Source organism: Melospiza melodia, chromosome 1, assembly GCF_035770615.1.
Source record: "Melospiza melodia melodia isolate bMelMel2 chromosome 1, bMelMel2.pri, whole genome shotgun sequence".
NCBI lineage: Eukaryota > Metazoa > Chordata > Aves > Passeriformes > Passerellidae > Melospiza > Melospiza melodia.
Genome location: NC_086194.1, coordinates 137,447,937 through 137,469,322, shown reverse-complemented (window position 1 = coordinate 137,469,322; position 21,386 = coordinate 137,447,937). Strand labels below are relative to the sequence as shown.

General features: G+C 38.7%; 1 protein-coding gene across 3 annotated transcripts in view; it reads right to left on the bottom strand.

Moving 5' to 3' along the window:
- Nucleotides 1–21,386, bottom strand: part of NKAIN3 (sodium/potassium transporting ATPase interacting 3) — a 337,404-nt gene that overhangs the window by 279,283 nt on the left and 36,735 nt on the right. The window lies entirely within an intron of this gene.

Sequence of the window (21,386 nt, the reverse complement as noted above, 5' to 3'; positions counted from 1 at the left end):
AAAGCCTGCATTAGAACAGCACCAACACAGAATTTTAAGTAAAACTTGCATGCACCCTGGTATGAGGAGTATACACCAGGAACTGTTCTCCTTATAGTGCAAGGGTTCCATATTGCCAGAGTTTCATACCTCCTTGATGTTTCTCATAGGCAGCTCCTTCAGACACTGACTCTTCATTGTCCTCACAGCAGCCACTGACTCCAGTTCCCACCAATCCACTCTTTTATAACACTCTTCTGACTGGCTACAGCTGTGGCCTGTTAACATCAGGCCTGCTCCTAAGCCTTAATAATTAACCCAGCTGCAACTCTTTAGGGGGTAAGTTTACTTTCTATACCACCTTTACTTACCTATATTCTATTGCCCTATGAGGAACAAAGGTCTTCATACACATATATGAACAAACCACCACAGATTTTTTTTACAGATCCTAAAATGTATTTTAAGAAATGTGCTTTGATTTAGGAAAAAATACTGGGCTTAAAATGGAATTGAATAATGGAAATTCCCTGTCTTCTTTATGCAGGATGTTCTATGGCTAGGATTCATAAAATTCTGAGTCCTTGAGAAAGCAAGAGGACAATTCAGATTGAAAAATACACTGCTGACTCAGGTACAGTTTCACCTGAGATCGTATTCAATACCAGGGGAATCAAAATCAAAGTAATGAATCCCCTCCCTAGTCTTTTTTCTAGGTGGACTTTTGGTAAATACTGTCCTAAGTCAGACAGAGTCTCAGCTGTACAGCTGTTGTGAGGGAGGACCACACACCACGCTCAGGCTCCGAGCCTGCCCCTTGGACCACCCTTGTAAATGTCCCCAAGCAATACACTGCCTCTCTCTTTCAAAGGAAACAGTGCTCAAACAAAGAGTTAAGAATATAAGATAGTAAATTTTAAGGTCACATTCTAGAAGGCATTAGGCCAACCTGATATTTCTGAAAACAGACTTTATGCACATCGAGAAGATAGATAAAATCATATCAGTGTGGTTCATGTGTAAGCTTAGTATCTTACATATGTTTAGACAAAACCTGCCAGATTGCTCAGATTACACTAAATTCAAGCTCCCAGGAAGCAATTTTCCTTGGAACTATGGTATGAGTAGTATTTAATATGAAAATGCCAACACACCAGTAAGGAAGGCACTGCTAGCAGCATGACTTCAGGCTTGCTAGACCTTGCCAGTCCTTTGCCACCTTACAGACACTCAGCAGTAGGTGATGAGGAGCATCTGCATTTCCCTCACAAACGCTGAAGGGAAGAGGCTGGCTGTCATGGTTCCTGGGAGAACTGGCATCTTATCATCCGTGTTACCTGCATCTGTGAATTTAAAGCCCTCAGTCTCATTCTGGAGCCAGAAATGTCTTTGTCCCTAGCACAAGGTAAGAAAAAGGAGTTAATTTCTAGCACCCAAAGGCAAGAGGTAAATTTTGCACCTAGTGACGGGGTACTCCTCTGGGTCTACCCTTCTGGAATCACCTTCCCTGCATAAACTTCATCAGCTTTAATGGGGATGGGCACTCAAGTAAGCCTTTAGAAAGCAGTAATGAAGGTAGAGATCTTTAAGGCACATATAATAAAATGTACTTTGTCGTGCTTGTTTGTTTGCCTGTATACTTTGATAATGATTTGAGGACTAGGAAGAATTTTTGATTTTTTTCCACATTTTGCTTTTTATTAAAAGCTCTCACATCTCACCTTTAAGGCATTATTGCGAATTTTATCTTGTTAATTGACTGTTCATATGGCAATAATTTTACACCACATTAAGCAATGTTCTAATTTGTTTTAACGCCCTCACTTGATGGGGAAAAATGCATCATACATAGAAATAAAATCCTTTACATATCCAGTATATATACTTGTCATCTGGTTTTAGCTAAGAAGCGCATGTATACAGGACAGAGAAATACAGGAGGAAAGTATGTGCAGGAGAGAATGCAAAAGGCAACATAATAAACTGTCACTATGAGAAGAATGGTGAGAGACCAATCCATCAGGCATCAATTCCACATTTTTCTGTACATGATGAATGCTTTCTGCTGCTTCGGTTGGGCTGAAAAACAGCAAGCAAGAAGTAAGAACCTGATTAAACACATGACTGAATATACCAGCAGTGACAGATTCAATGAATTTGTTTCTTTCTATTTAGACAGGGGAAGCATCTTTACTTTGTGTGTATGACTTGTAAAAAATCAGAAATGGTGGAAAAGAAACTGTTGGAGCTGCCTGCCCATGCAGTGCAGCACAGGGACTCCCTCCATGGCCCCAGCTCATCCACAAAATCCATGAGGCACCAAAGCAGAGGGCATTGTCTCTGTGACACATTCCTTCTGTAGGGATCTGGCTCCATGCCGGCTCCATTATAGTTCATTAAACTGTAAGTTAAGAGTAAAAAAGTAGTAAAGGACCCATGCCATGAATACTCCATGTTTTCTGTGAAATCTTAGGTTTGGAAGCCTTTTGTATCCATTACAAAAAAAAAACAAAAAAACAACCCAAACATCAGTTCAGGCCTTTATATACAATATTCCCCTTTAAAAACCATAATAATATTTGTCCTACTTTTTTACACTAAACTATATTAATGACTGGAAATTGAATGGCATAAATTGAACTCCCAGCTGTTTGTATTCTTCTTGGTGGCTCTCAATAGTCCCAGAGGCACCATTTGGAAACTTTGCTGTCACTCACTACTCTCCTTCAGAAGGTCTGCATAGGTTTGCTTTCTGCTCTTGAATTAAAAACAAGATAAACAAGATCTAACATCTTCTCATCACCTGATCTGATTTTTGTCGCTGCACCAATACAGTTACACACTTCATGATACTGGACTTTGAGAGAATTGTGCACATCAATGAGACAACAAAACACTGTGGAAGAACTGAGATAAGACAGAGATTAAAAAAGCTAAATTATATTTTTTTCTAAATCTGCTGACTGTTCCCAGTATCACATTGTACAATATTTAGAAGCAGGTGCCTTCTGAGTAGGTTTTTAAGTTGCTGAATGGAAGCCTATCCTATACACAGAAAATGAGAGCAACAACTTGTTTCTTTCTGGAAGTTCTCAAGGATAAAAAAAATTATTGTACTCAGTTAAACAAAACTTGTTAAGAAAGTTAACAGCTCATCTTCTCAGTATCTTTCAAGTGTGATGTCAACCAGTACCCACCTGTCACAAGATAAAAGCAGCAGCTCTGCAGAGAAGCACCTGGGGGTCCTGGTGAGCATCTGCCCATGAGCCAGCAGTGCCCTGGGGGCCAAGAGGCCAGAGGTGTCCTGGGCTGCATTAGGAATGACGTTGCCAGCAGGTTGAAGGAGATGATCCTGCCCCTCTCCTCAGCCCTGGTGAGGCCACATCTGGAGTGCTGTGTCAGTTCTGAGCTCCTCAGGACAAGAGAGACCTGGAACTCCTGGAGCAGCTCCAGCAAAGGGCAATAAAGATGATTAAGGGACTGGAGCATCTCTCTTATGAGGAAAGGCTGAGGGGACTTCATTAATGTGTATAAATATCTAAGAGTGGGTGTCAAGAGGTTGGAGCCAGGCTCTTTTTGGTGGTGCCAACCAATAGGAGAAGAGGCAATGGGCAGAAACAGATTCACAGGAAGCTCCACCTGAACATGAGGAAGAATTTCTTTACCTTGCAGATGACTGAGCCCTGGAACACGTTGCCCAGAGAGGTTGTGGAGTGTCCCTCACTGGAGATGTTCAAGAACTGCCTCGATGCAATCCTGTGCCATGTGCTCTGGGATGTCCCTACTTGAGCAGGGAGGCTGCTGCAGATGACCCACTCTGGTCATTTCCAACCTGACCCGTTCAATGATAGCACAATCCATAAACTTGACCCTGAATATACAAATCACACAAGTCTTTTACTAATAACACTTAACTTTTCTGTTAAGTGCCTTCTACAAGTGTAAAAGGTACTCAAAACAGGACAAGAACTTTTTCATTCCCTTTGTCACTAGCCAGTAAGAGCTTCTCCTCATTACATGCACCAAAAAGGTCCTAGGAAGAATATATTCTGCTCAAGAACATTTTACACATGATCTATTTCCCTAGCAAGGAAAGGCTCCCATGCAACAATTTAAATTAAAAACCTACCCAAAGGGCACCTGCTTCTAAATATTGTACAATTTGATACTGGAAACTTTTTTTTTTTTTGTCTGTGTCACGATATCCCAAGGGCTTGAGGTCTCCCTTTCCTCAGCAGGCTACTGTTTTCAGTTTTCATTGCTCCTCAAAAATGGCAAAAATACCATTTTCCACAACAAATGAGAATTTGTTATCCTTTCCCCTCCCCATAGTGACTTGCAACACAGCCCTTTCAGAAAAATGTATGTTCTAAGCACCAGAGACAAAGTAATACCAGGGAAAATTTGCTAGAAACAGCTGGTAGGTCGAGTAGTTGGAGACCCTGGCAGAAAAATTCTCTCTCAACATTCTCCAAAATACTTGGTTATACTTACTTCTTTCATTTATAAGGGCTTCTTTTACTTGAGATACTAAAAATGTTTCATTTGCAGGGTATGACTGTCCCAAATTTCAAAAACCTGTCTGGAAAAGAGAGCACACAAATTGTCTTGAAATTTTTGTTGCTAGATTTTAAAATTTCTGTAACTTTTTTGCTACTGTTACTGCAGAGCATGTCCATCCCATAGCCTATATTTGACATCAGACTGTATTAAAGTGCTTCATGACACAAACCTCAGGTAGAGCTGAATACCTTTTGGCAGCAGAGAAAGATGGAACAGAAAGTAGGCAGCAAAACATAAAAAAGCAGTTCAATTTAAACTTAGAAAAATTAAGAAACTGGGATTTCTGGAAAGTAATTTGACATGGTGTAGCATTGTTAAAAACTGCCTTTCTTTTTCACCCCAGTGCAAAGTGGAAAATGACAGCTCATTCCTGAAAAGCCTAACACACCTCGCCATGAGGAGATGCTGCTGTCAGCAGTAGTTGGCTACTCGTTGTAGCAAATTATGGAGAGTTTCAGTCTCTTTCAGGTTGAGTAGAAAAATGTAACTCTATTTATGCCTACATATTTAATATATAGTGAAAAGAACCTCTCTGTCCATCTTACTTTGCACTTTATCAGCTACCACTAAAATGCTTTAAATAGCTCAAATAATGGTGCCCACTTAACCCACATGGCATCTAAGCATTTCTAATTATCTGCAATTTGTATCTAAATACAAAACACAGCCTAATTATCAAACTACTAACTTGAGGCCTTTGGCATACTAAAAAAAAAACACCAGATTAATTAGTTCCAACAATAAACTTTATGAACTTCAGAAAGTTCAGCATGATATTAACATCAGAGTATGTGCTACAGTTTATCTAAGTTTGAAAGTTATTTTGCACTGCAATTTTCCACTTAGACTAATTGGGAAGGCTATACTGCACATTGTGCATTCACACAGTTTCGCTACAGCTGTCTCATGCATTTCTCTTCTTTTGCACCCACACAAATCTCTAATTTTCCCAAGTAAATATAACCTGTTTTGGAGGAGGTGCTAACAGTAAACCCCTGCACAGCCACCGCAAATTATGGAGCTTCTATTATTATTATTATTATTGGGGTGGTTTTTCTTGTATCTTCTCTCAGCTTTTGAAATTTTCATCAGATTCACACAACCTTTACCCATGTTATGCCTTTACCCATCAGAAGTCAGTGTGACCATCATTTTTAAACTCCTATTGAGCAGTATGATCCATGCACTGAACACTATCCCTGACGGACTTTAACACGAGTGACACAAATCAACAGTGACAGAGCCCGGTGGCTTTTGGTTCTTCACTTCAAGGCTCTCACTTAGGGGCACAGAGGGGACCCTGCAGCCCACAAGAGAGGTTCCACTGCTCTTCCCAGCATTTTCACAACTCTCATCCAATCCCTTCCCTCTCTTGTAGAGCTATGCAGAGCTATGCCAAAACGATGCTGTTCACCTATTTCAGCATCCCACTGACTCCACAGCTGGAGCAAAAGACAGCAAGAAAGTCCCGGACCTCAGCACAACAATGGCTACTTGGCACCTGGTATGACATGATGTCATGCACATGGGTCTTGCAAAGCTAGAATTGCAAAAAATAGTTACCTTAAAGAAGAGGTAAAACCAGTGAAGCAAGCCTGGTTAAGCAGTTAATAAACAAAATAGTAAAAGAATCAAAAGCTAGACAGTTTTGAAGTGGCTTTGTATCTACATCTAACTTACAGAACAATTTCTTCCAAATTTGAACATTTGTTTCAAGAAGTGTAAAATTACAATGCAAATAAAAGAAGACAATATAAATAAGCAATTCACATTCAACTGCCCTGCAACTTCCAGTTATTTTTCCCAGTTACTTGGCAACTTAGCCTACCTTGCTCTTAAGTATTTATTCCTCAGGCAGGTCTTTATAAAAACATTCCTATGACCGCTTTCAGATGTGAATGAGTAACGAAAAAACAAAAAAACAACAACAACAAAAAAAATGGTTCCTTTTTTGATAAATTAGGATTTTTACTGACCATAAAGTTGGAACAGAATGCGATCTCTAACAAATCAACTAGAGAAGCTTACATGAAGACACCTCCTATTATTTTATAACACACTCCAGGCTGCCCTTGTCTTTGGGAAGGTAGCACTGTAGAATAAAGATGAAAGATGAGTCACATGAGTTTTCTTGTATTTATAATTCAAGTAAATTGTGTCTCTCCTAAACTGACTGGCCTATCTATGTTTGAAAGTGATTAGGATAAAAAGGTAGAAAGACTTGACAAAATCACTAGCTTTCTCAAACATAACATCTAAATATAATTTCAACATGAGGGCAGAAAGGAAAACAATGTAAATTGGAGAAAGGGATATATTTTTGGCAGAAAGAGTCTCATTTGGGAGTGTGAATTACATTCACTTTTTCTCAAATGCAATGGACTGGTTTGTAATTGAGGTTAGTGAGTAAGGGTAGCAGTGAAAGGCAATTAAGTAAACTTCATAGATAAATACACAAATGTCACCTTATTGAACACTCAGCAGTTCTCTCATCCACACTCAGAGCTTTGAGGGAGACACAGATAAGCCAATGGGACAAATAAAATTAAGTGATTGCACAGATAGCACCATACAGTTTAATTACCAAATTTATCAGATAGGCCAATCAGGGAATATACAAGAGTTACCTAAAAATTCCACGGAATAGCCCTGGTACTCAGGCAATTAATCAAATAACAAAGGGAAATTACCATACTCACCATTCATAAGTGGCACTCTGTGCAAATACAAACATAAACATTTTGTGCTCACGTGAGAGAAGAATGCTGACTCCAGCATCTACCCAACAGTGAGGTGCCATATATCTGGCCCTCCCTCAGGCCAGGGAGCCATTTTAAATCTAGGGTTATGGAATAGCTCAGTCCCCAAATGTATCTAGCATGTCCTCCTGCTAAGCATCTTAACCACCAAAAATCAATGACTGTGGATAACAAAGTTGGTGAAAGCTTTTCTTAAAAACTGGGAAGGGAAATCACACCAGGTGCTCTACAGCAAGTGGAAGAAATGTACTGTCATCAAAGGCAGAAGTCTGTACTTATATATTTACATAAATTTACTGCTGGAGAACCGGTCATTAAAAATAAAAACGCTGCACAAAACCATCCATAACAAATAATTCAGTCCTCTCCTGCGTAAATATATTTTTGATTTCCATCACCACGGTTGCACTGAAATTATTTGGGCCAAACTCCTGCCAAGTTCCTGGAACTGAAATCTATATTATAATTCATCTAACAGAGGTTCATAGTGATTCCTTGACAGTCTGTAACCCCATTTTTTAAAAAAGTTATCTTAAATGTCACAGAAAAGCCATTTTGATTTTCTTGCAGAAATTTAGGTTGGAAAAAAATACCAGAGACCAAGACTTGCAACAATTCACAGTGAAAAACAAAACAAAAAGCCACTAAGAAGATCATCCTTTTTAAACCTGTTCTCCCATTTGACTGGGCTGAGATAGCTATTTAATGTCTCCACTCACTCTCTTCTGATTTTGGATGACCTCCATTACTGGACTGCATGAAATTTTGTGTGAGTTCCAGAGGGACTTTCTTACTAACAAAAAAAAAAAAAAAAATTAAAAAAAAAAAAATTAAAATTAATCACAGAACCACATCTGAATATTCCTAAATTTAAGCGAGACTGCTCGTGACAGACCACAGGAAAGATATATGCTCTTGTGTGGCATTCACATTCTCTGAACATGATCCCTTTGCCCAGGGTTCGTCTCCTACAAAGCTGAAAGGCAGCAAGAAGCCTCAGAGAAAAGAAAAATAATTCTTATCTCATTTGCTTCTCCTGCGTTGTGCCCATATAGAATGTGTTTAAAGATTGTTTACCCAAAGTGATTGCCTGATTAGACTCCAGTGTAAGTTGTTTCAACTCATTGGCCAATTAGACTCCAGTGTAAGTTGTTTTAACTCAATGGCCAAGCTGTGTTAGAGATCTAGAAAGTGTCACGAGTTTTCATTATTATCTCTTTAACATTCAGTAAGTATCTTTTCTGTATTCTTTACTATAGTATAGTATTCTTAATATAATATAGTATAGTAAAGCAATAAATTAGCTTTCTGATAAGATAGAGTCCTCCTCATCATTCCTTCCTTTGTTGGTGCCCCTACATTTACAATACTCTTGCAACATCATTTTTTGATATTTCAACTAAAAGTAACAGCAAATGAATCTGGAGTGCAGACCATATCCACATAGATGATAATTTTGTCTCCTTTAGGGGAGAAAAAGTAGGTTTATACATCTAAGTTAGTACAGGTGATTATGTATCATTATATATGTGGGAAAGGTAATGGCATTACTAATGTCTACTAAACTCACAATAATGCAAATTTGAGATAGAGAAAACCAAACACTGGTTTTCTCTATGCTCGCAAAAAATGACTGTAAATCTCCTATGGTCATTTCTGTGTCACATAGGAGTAAACTCCTTTAAAGGTCCAGGACAATTCATACTAAGGCTACAGATATTAAAGAGCTTGTGAAATACCTTCAGAAGACTTATTGCTGCGACGGTAGCTATGTCATTTAAAAAGTGTGTGACAGGAAAGAAAACAATTGCAGAAGCAGAGTTTACAGAAATTTTTGAAAATAATAAATACTCTTGGATGGGTGTAGCCTATTTCACAACAGCACATGATCCATGGGGTAAGGTTATTTGATTTTCAGAAAGGTGCAAATCAAGCTCTGCTGCGTCGCTCAGCTCATTGATAAATCCTAAGCGAGGTGTCAGGTCTGTTTTCTAATACAGCTTGTGGTTCCTCTTGACACCTCTGCAGAATGTTCCCTGTGAATAAAGCCCAGGGGACAAAGGGGAGGTGACTCCCCAGCCTCACTCTCTCCAAACAGGCTGCTGAAGGATTCACTGGCAATCCAAGACAACTGTTGACTCTGGCAATAGATTCTTTTCAGGCTCTGTGACAAAGGATGGAAGCAGACAGTGCCACGTAGGCTGCGGCTGATGAGATAACCTCTCTTTCGTTGACAAACCCAGTTCATCAAGAAAAGAGGAGCTGAATAACTGTGCCACTGGATCATGAAAATGAAAAGCTCTTGGAATTCCTTTGTTCAGCAGCCTCCCTACTCCAGCACCAGTGAGGAGCCAAGAGCCTGTTGCTATGCAAGGGAGGGGGATTCAAACCCCTTCCATGAATGCAGAGTGCAAAAGAATGAAAAGCTCCGTTACAAAGGAAAAGCACGAGGACTGCATGGATAGCTCAGCTCTGAGGGGAGGTTTTGTCACCTCTGCAATGGATTTTATTAACTGCATCATATGTTGGGCCTCAGCAGCAGAGCTTGATTGTATGACTGCTTCCCTGAGAATAGCAAGAACAAAGCTAACACTGCTAATACCATATTGACTATATTTACTATGTTTACAAAGCTAATACTGCTAATACTATGTTTACTATGTTTACAGGTAAAACAACCTTATTGACAGGGAGATTTGTCTTCTTGTTAATGCTACAAAGAATAAGGTGAGCCATCATCTCTTCCTATAACTAAAAAGCCAAACATAACTAAGTGTTTCATTGCTCATTTTCCCAGCAAACATGACAGATGTTACTCAGCTGCAGAGAAACTGATTTTCCTAATTTTCTGCTGACTAGCATCTTCTGCTTTCTTATTAACTGGACAAAACAAGGTTGGTCATTCTGCATTTGTTTATCTACAAGAGAAGGGTGGCAAGGCATGAATTGCACCTTGCACCCTCCAGGAGGCAAAGTGTTCTCCAATGAGACTGCCAGATTAACTTCATACAAAGAGGAATTTCCAGAATTAAAAAAAGATTTGGCAGACTGGGGTTTGTTTAAACACCTTTTAACTTATGTGAAGTCCTACTCAAAAGTAATTATCAGTGATTTCAGTCAGAAGTATCAGAGATTCAATGTTTGTATTTAATAATTACATTAAGGCATTTGTCGCTTCTCAGCAAAGAAAGAGCAGGTCACTGTGGCATGAGGTTTTTCCTACTTCTCAAAAATGGTGTAACTTTCAATACAGATACAGAATTCAGTTTTTAACTACATAGTTCCACAGAAATTACGTGATCTGTCCTTATTTATATTAGTACTAGTTTATGTTTCTAGAAAGATTTTTCCAAGTAATTTTATTCTGTTTTTTTTTTTCAGAATTTGGGCCAGTGCACTACTGCTTCCTAAAATTTCTGAAAGGAAAACTCCCTCAATAGTCCAGAACAATTTTTCTGCTCACTTGTTTTGCTTATAGCTGTTTAGAACATTTAAGCTTCTTTAGAAATAACAGAAAATCATGGGTTCATTAAGCAAACAGACCAAAACTGTGCACGGCTCAGAATATATTAAACTATCCCACCTGTCACTGGGTTTGAGAATAACATGGAAGATAACACTGAGCTTAGTGAAATGTAATTCAAAAAAATCCATTTGTATAATAATAGGTTTGTCTACTGGAGCTACAATGCATTAAATGACATTAAACTGTTCCAATAAATTCAGGCTCGTGGTTGCAATTGGAAAGCAGGAGAATGGAATAAACTGATATAAAAGATGGATCAATAGGCAACAGGAAGAGGTAATTAGCAGTTTTTGTATGTATTCAGGATAGAACCAATATAAAAATCATTATTAAGTTAATTGTTCTGAAATTTCAGCATTCAAAAACTGATCTTCTGAATTAATAGTCAATTTATAGTATGCTGCTGTTACAAGTCTCTTGCTCAATTTCAAATGAGTTACAGCAACCACTTATTTAGCAAGAGGATGGAAACATTTGCAAACACTAAAGTTGTTCCTGTCAGATATAAACTTGTAACAAGATCATTAGTGCTGTGCTTTAAAGAGAAACAATTTCCTGGGATTTTCTGGTTTCCCTGAAAGAAAGGAGCACAGCAAGAAACTGCCTTGTGTACCATCCATGTCAATACAGCAGGGAGAGTTTATCAGGAGATTTATATTTTCACAGCTCACTTGCCTACAAATAAATATTTCCAGATCAAATGTTTTTTGTTGTGTAGTCCATTTTATTTTCAGAACAGCTAAAAGAAGAATTACCCTCAGCCACAGTTCCTGTCAGTGCCTCAGCACACAAATACTGCCCAGCTCACTTTTAGCCGCAGGTGCCAGAGCTCCTGTGCTGGATCCTGTGCAGCCTTCAGCAGCAGGGCACTGCCCACACAGCCACACTGCTCACCTGCCTGGCCCCTGCTGCTGAGGGAGCAGCCACTGCACCGTGGCTTTAAACCAGCTCTGCTGCACCACTGCCGAGTCCATGATTTTAAACCTACTTACAGGCTTCCCCAACCAAGTTAGAATTACCTGCTGTTCTTCAGATGAAGGAAAAATCAAACCTCTGAGAAATGTATTAGAAGTCACAAAAAAATCCAGCTGCCTTAATCAGAACATGGCACAGAGCTCCTCACTGCAGAGACACTGCTCTATGAGACAGATGGTCTTACTCAAAAATCAAATCACACACCCCACAAGGCAGGTATCAAGCAGGCAACATGGGCATACTCAGAAACCTGTCCATTTATTTCCATTTTATTTTTGATGGATAGTACAGCACGAAGAGAGATGACAATGATAAGAAACTGGAAGTAAACGATGGTTCCCAAGTACCAAGTCCTTAGGCTTGGATTGGAAGGGAACACTGGATCAGGCAGCAGTGCCTTCATTCTGCAGCTGATGCAAGATGTTGCTGTTATGTCTCCAAAAATGAGACAAGAATTATTAATTCTGAAAATCATTGTGCAAAGGGTTTGTTTTGTCCTAAAGTGACAATCATAAAGCCAACAATCTGCCTGTCTCCCACTTTTTTGCAGATCTTGTTCATTGGAGCAGACTGGGAATGCAACCATGCTGCCAAGCCTGCTCTGCTTCCCTCCCTGCAGACGGACAGGCTTGGCCATGATCTGGACCACAGCTTGCCCAGCTGCAATGGAAATGTCACTACTTCTGATCATGCTGTCTTCTTCATTGTCAGTGAAGGAATCACTAAGGCCATGAATAATCCTTTTCACTTACATTTAGCCCTTCACAAATACCACAATTCTGCTGTAAATTTGCAAGAGAGAACTGAACTATGCTTCAAAAAAAATTGAAAGAAAAACTATGGAAAATTTGTATATTTAAAAATTAGGGAAAACAACCTAAATAAAGCACCACAAGCACAGATACAGGCTGGACAGAGACTGTATTGAGAACAGCCCTGAGGAGAAGGTCTTGGGGTGTCAGTAGATGAGAAGCTAAACATGATCTGGTACTTGTGGTCCAGAAGGCCAGCTGCACCCTGCATCACAAGAAGCATGGCCAGCAGGCCAGGGGAGTGCATTAGTGGATTCTCCCTCTCTACTCCACTCTCATGAGACCCCACCTGGAATGTTCACTCCAGCTCTGGGGCCCCTAAAATAGGAACGTGGACCTGATGGAGCAAGTCCAGAGGAGAGCCACAAAGGTGATCAAAGGGCTGGAAGTCTGCTCTGAACCCAGGCTGAGAGAGTTGGAAATCGTTCAGCCTGGAGAGTAGAGGGTTTCAGGGAAACCTTATTGCAGCTGTTCAGTACCTAAATGGCTGGAGAGGGACATTTTACAAGAACATGTAATGGGGAAATGGCCTCAGACTAAAAGAGGGTGAGGTTAGATACCAGAAAGAAATTCTTTACCCAGCAGGTGGTGAAGCACTGGAACAGGTTTCCAGAAGTTGTGGATGCCTCATCCCTGGAAGTAAGATCAGAAAGGATGGGGATTTGAGCAATCTGGTCCTGTGGAAGGTGGTCCTACCCACAGCAGGAGGATCAGAACTAGATAATGTTTAAGGTCCCTTCCAACCCAGGCCATTCTATGTTTCTAAAACTTGTAAATTTTTTTATGTTTAATTTTTCTTTTTTTCAAAATAGGACAGCTGCTCTTTAATTTGCTGGACTTATGATGTATGCCCTGTAAAGAAAGAGTCAGTCTCTTTGTTGTTTTGCACTTAGCAAAGCAAAATCCCGATTTTCACACCTAAATATCACTACAAAAATTAAACTACTACCAGTAGGAATAATACAGCTTCTCATGGACATCACCTTTTGAGATTAACTCTTCACTTTGGGAAAGCTACACAAGGCAAATGGTAACAAAAAATGTCCTAGCATCTCCACTATGGCTAAGTACTTTTCTCAGCATTATTTTTCTCTATTCAGAACTATAATCTGTGAACTAGGTAATTATTTCAGGAAGGTCTTTTTTCCCACACATTTGTTCAGTGAATGAACAATGTTGAAATAAGTAGGCTTGAGATTAATCATTTTCCTCAGGAGCCCCAGCAGGATACAGTGGGAGGTCTGTTGCAGCAATTTTATTATCTGCTTTGAGGATTTTTGATCTGAATTTACTTTTCAGGGTTACCAAAACTGTGCAATATAGGTGACCTTCCACTGCTTTTTAAACCAATGAGAGGGAACATGTGCAAATTTGGAGCAAAATAAGGGAAAGACATGCAACTGAGAAGTTGTGTTTCCCTGGATTTTTCTTTTGTTGAGGCAGAGGCAAATGAATGCTCCCTCTCTGACATTCACACAGCCAGTACCTGCACTGAGGGGTTTTTATGAGTGTTTCTCTATACTTCCCAACACTGGAAAAGAAAGTCAAACATGGAAAGAGAATGGAAACAGCAGGCACATTTGGATGGATGGCTTCACTCCTATGCTCCAATGTAAGCAGGTGCAGCTTCTCATTTCCCCTGGTGGGCACGTACAATGTCTGTCTTGCCCTTCTTCTAAAAATTAGCATATAATTTTCAAATTGATTTGAAAATCATAATAATTTTCAAAACATAACCAGGTAAACTGAGTGGCCCAGTCATAGAGCCAAACTTTATTCCCATTCCTTCCATGTATGGTCTGGCTAGTTCTGTGACACCAGGTTTGAATCCTGGTTCTGCTACATTTCTTCCAGGAGCCTTGTTGACATTTATCTCCTGTCTAATGAAAAATTACAGAAAGCAGCACAACAGCAGCTATCAGAATTCATCTAAATTAATTCAGTTTTGTGATTGCAATTTTCTCAATCTCTCCCCTCTGACTGGAATATTCTCTTCTTTAACTACCCACAGTGATCCATTAACCCTCTCTTGAAGCATCAACCCCAAAATTTAACACATTGCTCCACTTCTCCATTCTTTTAACAGAAAGATGAAAATTTACATCAGAAAAATCAATAATCAACAGATAAAGCAAATCTTTTTCTGCTTGGAAATATCAGCTAAAGCACAGGATGCTACAGAACCCATGAGCACCATGCTAGAAATGCATGTGAGAACATGTGCAGAGACTCAACAAACAAGGAATGGCAATAAAATAAGGTGGAATTATTTAAGAAAGAGGCTAATTTAGCATAAAGAGAATATTCACAAAGTTTCATAGCTCATCTTTATTATTAAATTCTTTCAGGCTTTTACATGTGCCTTAGGAAATGCACACTTTTGTGATACTGAGGTCCAAAAATGCCTCACAAGTATTTTTACATAAATTACACAAAACAGACATTGCTCATTTTTTTCCTTCAGATACAGCATATAAAATTTAGGTTCCAGGTGCACTTCTGTATTCTACCTTAAAAAACTAAGACCTAGAAACCTCATTTTTTAACAGGACTGAATTTCTTGATTTTATACTTTATCAAAACAGTCAAATATGTCCACAGTGGCCAAAGCTTTTGATAGAGAATTCTGGACAGAAAATTGGAGTTCACACATCCCTGTAGAAAGTCTATCAGCAGCCGTTGTTTTTCAGGTTTTTATTTGAAGGAATGTAAGCAGAAAACATCTCCTTTTTAGTGAATACAGCTTTTCCTATCTAGGAGATTCCCAATGGTGAGATCTAATTTTTCACCCTTGAGCTGTTAATAATTAATAGTCATTCTCATTAAATTTCTGATATACAAGTCCTCGGGCACTCACTTTCCTAAGCATATAGAAACTCTTGTCTTACAATTATGAATAAACCCACCACAGTGATAGCTAAGTGTCATTTGTGTTTCAGTAACAAAATAGCTGAACAACAGATTTTTTTCTCAACTTTTCATGAGGAAAATAAAGTTCCATGTTAAATAAGGATTATTCATTTAAAAATCTCCAATTTGACTTCAATAAAGTGACTTGTCAGAGTGATTTACTATATCATTCACACATTGTAAAAATTTTTGTTCAAAAAGTAAAAGTTGACTAATGACTCATTCTACAAAGAAAATTTCTCAGCAGCAATCTGTACCGACATTGGTACACCTCAGGATACTTCTTTATGTTTCTGCTCTAGGTTTCAAAATAAATACATGCAATAAACACTTTATGATTAATTGCAGCCTTTAGTCATGCAAAAAGTTCCTCAGTATTTTCAGATGGAACAGGCAATGCTCTCAAACATAGTGAAGATAATTCAGAAGAAGTTTTTTAAGCTCCTGTGAGTATTGAAGTAGAACTTGTATTTTATTCAGCATGATGGACCAAGGTCAGAGTTTGTTGATGTACAGTTCTGCATATGCTTGATTGCTATTTAAAGTCCATTAAAAGGAAAACAGTGTATGTTTTCTGGGCAAGTTACAAATTGCACCACAGGACAGCAGAAAGAATATGCTGATGTGCTAGGTGTTTCATGCCAAAAGTGAGCGAAGAAAAACTATTATGAAGATAGAAGTAGAAGATTCCACTTTGTTAAATACCGACAGTTTCAAGAGTTTTGCAAACTGCTTAAAACTGTCAATACAAAGATGACTATTGCATAAACAATTTCACAAATACTACAGAATATGCTGCTCACTATTGAAAGTGATGTACAACTGCATTATTTAAAGTGCATAATGGCAAAATAACCCTTTGTTAATGACAAAAATACTTATTTTTCAAAGTAGAACAAAATATACTGAAAAGGAAACTTGTCAAAAGTACTACATTACATTAAAAAAACACTGTTTTGTAGCTGCTTAGGAAAAAAAGGTTTATCCAGTATATATTAAAGACAAAGTTATACCATTCAACAAGTTCTTAAAAAGAATCTACCTGCAAATTGTCAGTGAAAGAGAAAATACATCTCTATCTACAGATATCTTTATCTCAGTTACTCCCAGGTACAAAATGCAAAAAGAAGTGCAAGCAAGTCAGAGCTGCAATGCCTTTGGGACTGTGTGGGGGTGTTTATTCATCTCACTATGTGCTTGATACAAGAAGGCTCCCAAAGTGTGTCCCACCTGAACCTGCAGTAAATCCACTTTCCATTGAAGTTCTTCCGGTAATGTAGGCATTCCATCACAGCCAAGCAAAGAGAACACGAGAAACTCAGTAGATGACACAAGAAATTGCTGTACAGCAACAAATAACAGAGTGAGGAGATGATAGAAGTTACAGGTGGTGCAAGGAAGGATGGTTGAATTGCATGGTTAGCTAAGGAGAAGCTATGTGAGAAATGGCCAGACTTTGATGAGAAGCACTTCACTTTGATATGAAAGTAATAGCATCTCTGAAGTGAAGAGTCTTGCAAGGCCAAGAGCACTGAGGTGGCCACAGCAGGGATACCATTTAAGGCTGAGAAGACCTATGTGACACTGTTGGTAACATCAAATTTGGTTATGGATGTGGTGAAACTGAGATCAGCAAGAGGAAAATAATTAGGGAATGGTTTTTTTCATTTGGGAAGGAGACAAGTGCATGGGGGGGAGGAACAAGCATGGAAAATGGAGAGAAGGGGAGATAAAAGGGCCCGGCCAAGTGTAACCAAGGTGCCAAGCCCAGCACCTGATCACCCCTCTTCCTTTCTTACTAAACTCTACCCCTGTTTCCTCTTTAACTATGCTTAAGTGTGCCTTCTGTTCTGTGTGTGAGATGTTAGCAAACTTCATGTTGGACTAGCCAACAAGTAGGGTAAAAAAGAAATCTACATACAATAGCCAAAGATCACATAGATCTTCTTCAACACATCCCAGCCTGCCACCATTTCTTTTTCCATTTTCTTCCTACCTCTCAAGCCCCAGCTCTAAAAACACCAGAAATGCATTAGCCAAATATATACCTTACTCTGTAAGACAAAATGACACATCTCCCATTTTTAGCCTACCTCTGAATCTAAAGGGAAAAGGTTATATTATGTTCAAAACCATATTCTTGTAATGTAGAACTTCTAGCTGACCTTCTCCTCTGACCACTTTGGCCTCACACTCAGCCACTCCCTCTTCTCATGGTGTCACCTCAGCCCTTTTGCTGTCCCTCATACTTCCCCAAATAGGAAGGTCATGCTTTTGTTTTCTCCTCCTCCTTTGCCTGCAATTCAATCCTCTTCTCCCTTCTCAGACACAAAAGCAATTTATATCCTTAAATCACACCTTAAAGCCTGGTTTTGTCCCTGTTGTTTAAGAATAACTTCCTTCTGAATAATTTTGTGATACTTTGTATGAATGCCACTATATAATATAATTTATCTTTTTTTTTCTGCTGGAGCTCCATAGTAAATTAAGAGATGCAAATAATCATGCAAACATGAACATCATTAAACACTTCTCTTAAAAAAATTCATTTAATTAGAATATTCTCTTCCTCAAAATTGCAGCAGTGAATGCACACTTGTAACTGAGACAGAAGGCAAAATTAAAGCATTTCAATCAACACAAAAACATAAACACTATAAAACACTAAACACTAAAGCTCCAGGCAATAGGGTAGACTATTGTATTCCATCTATTATTTCAAAGTCAGAGGGTTTTCTTTTTTCCTGTTTTATGTAACTTTCCCTGAAGCCTAGTGTCTCTCAATTACAAGCTGCAGTCTTCTCTAAGTCAGGCATAAAGGTGTATGCACCATGTGTAGCATGCAAGTACATGAAGGAGAAAAAGATTATTCATTTAAATGCCATCAGCTGATAACTCTTTATTCAGAAACACAGAATTAAGTGAGAAGAAATAACGAATTAACTGTAAGTGCCAATATTCCATCAAGCACTACATGCTGCTTTATTCAAAATACTGCTTGTAAATGTATATATACATTGCTGAGACATCAGTTATTGAACAAATGTTGCTGTATTCACCTCTTCTTTGCAAACAGTAATGCACTTTTGTCAAGCCAGCAACTGATATAGGAATGAAAGGAACTTTATGGGTCATCATGTCCAGCCTGTTGCTAGTGCATTTTTTCCCTAACTGCTTATAGACATCTTTTGGCAAATGATAAAATAATGGCTTTTTCTTCCTCAGCTATTTGCAACTAAGTCACTCTATGTTAAGAGCAGTAAATCCCAATACCAGTCCCTAAATACAGGGTCTTGCACTTTGCACTGTTGAGTTTCAGCCCATTTCTCTCCTTTCTGTCACCCTGCCTTTGATTTGACAATGCCTCGGGGCTTCATCAATCACCACATTTCACAAGTGCTACTTTTTATGCAAGATCATCAACATGGATGCTAAAATCAGTTCCAAAACCACCCTTCAAGGCACTAGACCAGTATCCTTGCTCTAAGTCAACAATTCCACACTCAAAAAAAGCTGTCCCCTCCTCTATCACACAATACTTAGACCTTAAAAAAAAATTTCCTATGCAGAATCTTTGGGGCTTTAACCTTAGGATGATTTCCTAATTTTTAAAAGAGTTACACCCCACCTAAACTCACCTAAACTTAGCCTATATTACATGCTTTGGTACTAATTTTTGTTTATTTTATCTAGTGAATATCCAAGCCTGAAGCAGCATAATGTACACAAGTAATTAGAGACATATAACCTGAAGGAGAATTCAGGCTTGAAAACTGGAAAAAGTTCATGGTTTTTTCACTCTACCAAATATTCCAATCTGAACCAAATTAAAATTACACCATCAACAAGTTTCACAGTATATTTTTTTCTTTTTTCTAAACAGCTGCTAACTTTATACACTATAAAGTTATTTATATTAATGAAGAAGCACCTAAAACAACAGGGGGTCCTGCACTGAAGCTATTACTGAAACAATCAGCAATGACATAATACTTGCAAGTTTACTAAGATAATGTACAATATCTATATATATACACATGTATACATAACTGGTGAGAAAAGGAAGGTGTAAAAAGAAGTACTAAAGTCTTGAACACAGCTACAAGTCAGTGAAAAAACATAGGTTTCCAAACACCTGTTTTTACAGTGTATATGGGATATGTGAAACAGCATTGCATTAGTTCAGTTCCCAAGCAGAGTAGAGAGAATTAGTAACACATGAAAGCAAAAGCCATCCATTTGGTTTTACTCAGTTAGGGACCCATCCCTGCTGAACACATTAAACTGCAAATCCTGAAAAAGAGCCACAGTTTTGCAGCAATGTTATCTGCAATTTAATTGCAAGATCCCTGCAAAAAGCTCACTTGGGTATTTTGAAATATAGTGACTTCCTTCCAAATACCTAATTTATTTTTTTGTACAAACCATATTAAAAAACATGATGTAGGGGTTGAGTAAGCTGGAAATTAGACCTACACAAATAGGCTATATTTCAAGACTCTTGTGATAACCTCAGCAAATTAGAAGGGAAAAGATCTACTCACATTGGTAAGCATGATATGGCCAGTTTTATTGTGCTGAGACAGAGATAATTCAGAACTTCTACACATTTCATTTTAATCGTCACAGAATTAGTCATCAAAGATTACAGCTGCTTTCAAAGGAAATGTTAAATCAACAACTGGAAAAAATGTATTTGAATACATTTTCCCAACAAATGCCAATTCACCTTTATTATCAAGTTTTAGCCTGTGGCATCTTTAATATGCATCAAAAGTATGACCACATAGAAATTAATCTACTCGAAACCCTGATTTTTAGTTTATAACTTTGCTGGGAGGCTTTCCTCACCTTTTGTGTCCTTCCCTTCCTCTGTCCCTGAAAGACCCAACTGATTGAGCCTGTCCTTGCACCAAGCACAATGGTGGCAGCACAACCAAGACCACCAGCCCAGGGCTATTGATTGCTTCTCTAGTGATTCTAACTCACTGAAGGTTGGAGAAAGAAAAAATTCAAGAAGAAAGTCTGAGACTGGCACAGAACAGCAGGATATGACTTTGATCATGTGTTGTGAGCTGGGTAAGGGAGCATGGTCTGCTGAGGACACTGACAGCCACAAACATGCTGTCAGGAAGCCAGATGAGGAAGATTTTTGTGGTAGACACCTATGATTTTTTAGTGTCTCTTGTGCTGTGTGCGTGATAGAGTGCACAGGGCTTAGACTTCCATAAGACCCTTCAAGGTGAAATAACAATGCAGCAAGCCCACAAGGACAGAACTCTGGAGGGGTATTCATACCCTCCACAAAGAGAAACTGACTTCTCACCATTGATCTTTGATCTTTGATCATGCAGCACCCCTTGGGGAAGTCCAGTATTCTACAGACATAAGGACAGGTTCTGAATATTCCTCAGCTTCAGTCATCTTGAGAAACAGCCCTGTACACATCCACATATATACTTGTGGATGCCTGGTGAGCATCTACAAGCGGAAAACAAGCAGAGACATGACTGTAACAGAGATTTTATAGCAGTCTTATGTAAATAACCTGATTTCAAATTCAAACAGTTCTCTGAGAAAGCAAAAGGCAGTGCAAGATTGACAGGTTGCAATGTACTCTTAAAAACTGAAGTACTACATGGCACCAGAGCGGAAACTAAAGTAAGACTATTACAAGTAAGACACATAATAAACACATGGGAAGAACAAAAGCAGCTTGACATATCTATCGCCCTCTTTTATTTTGATAAGTTTCTGTTCTAACAGGCTCTGTGTCTGCCATCCCTCTGAATCGAGTCCATAAATACTGCCATAATCTCTGACCTTGTCCATGCACACATGAAAAGCTCCATTAAATTGAAA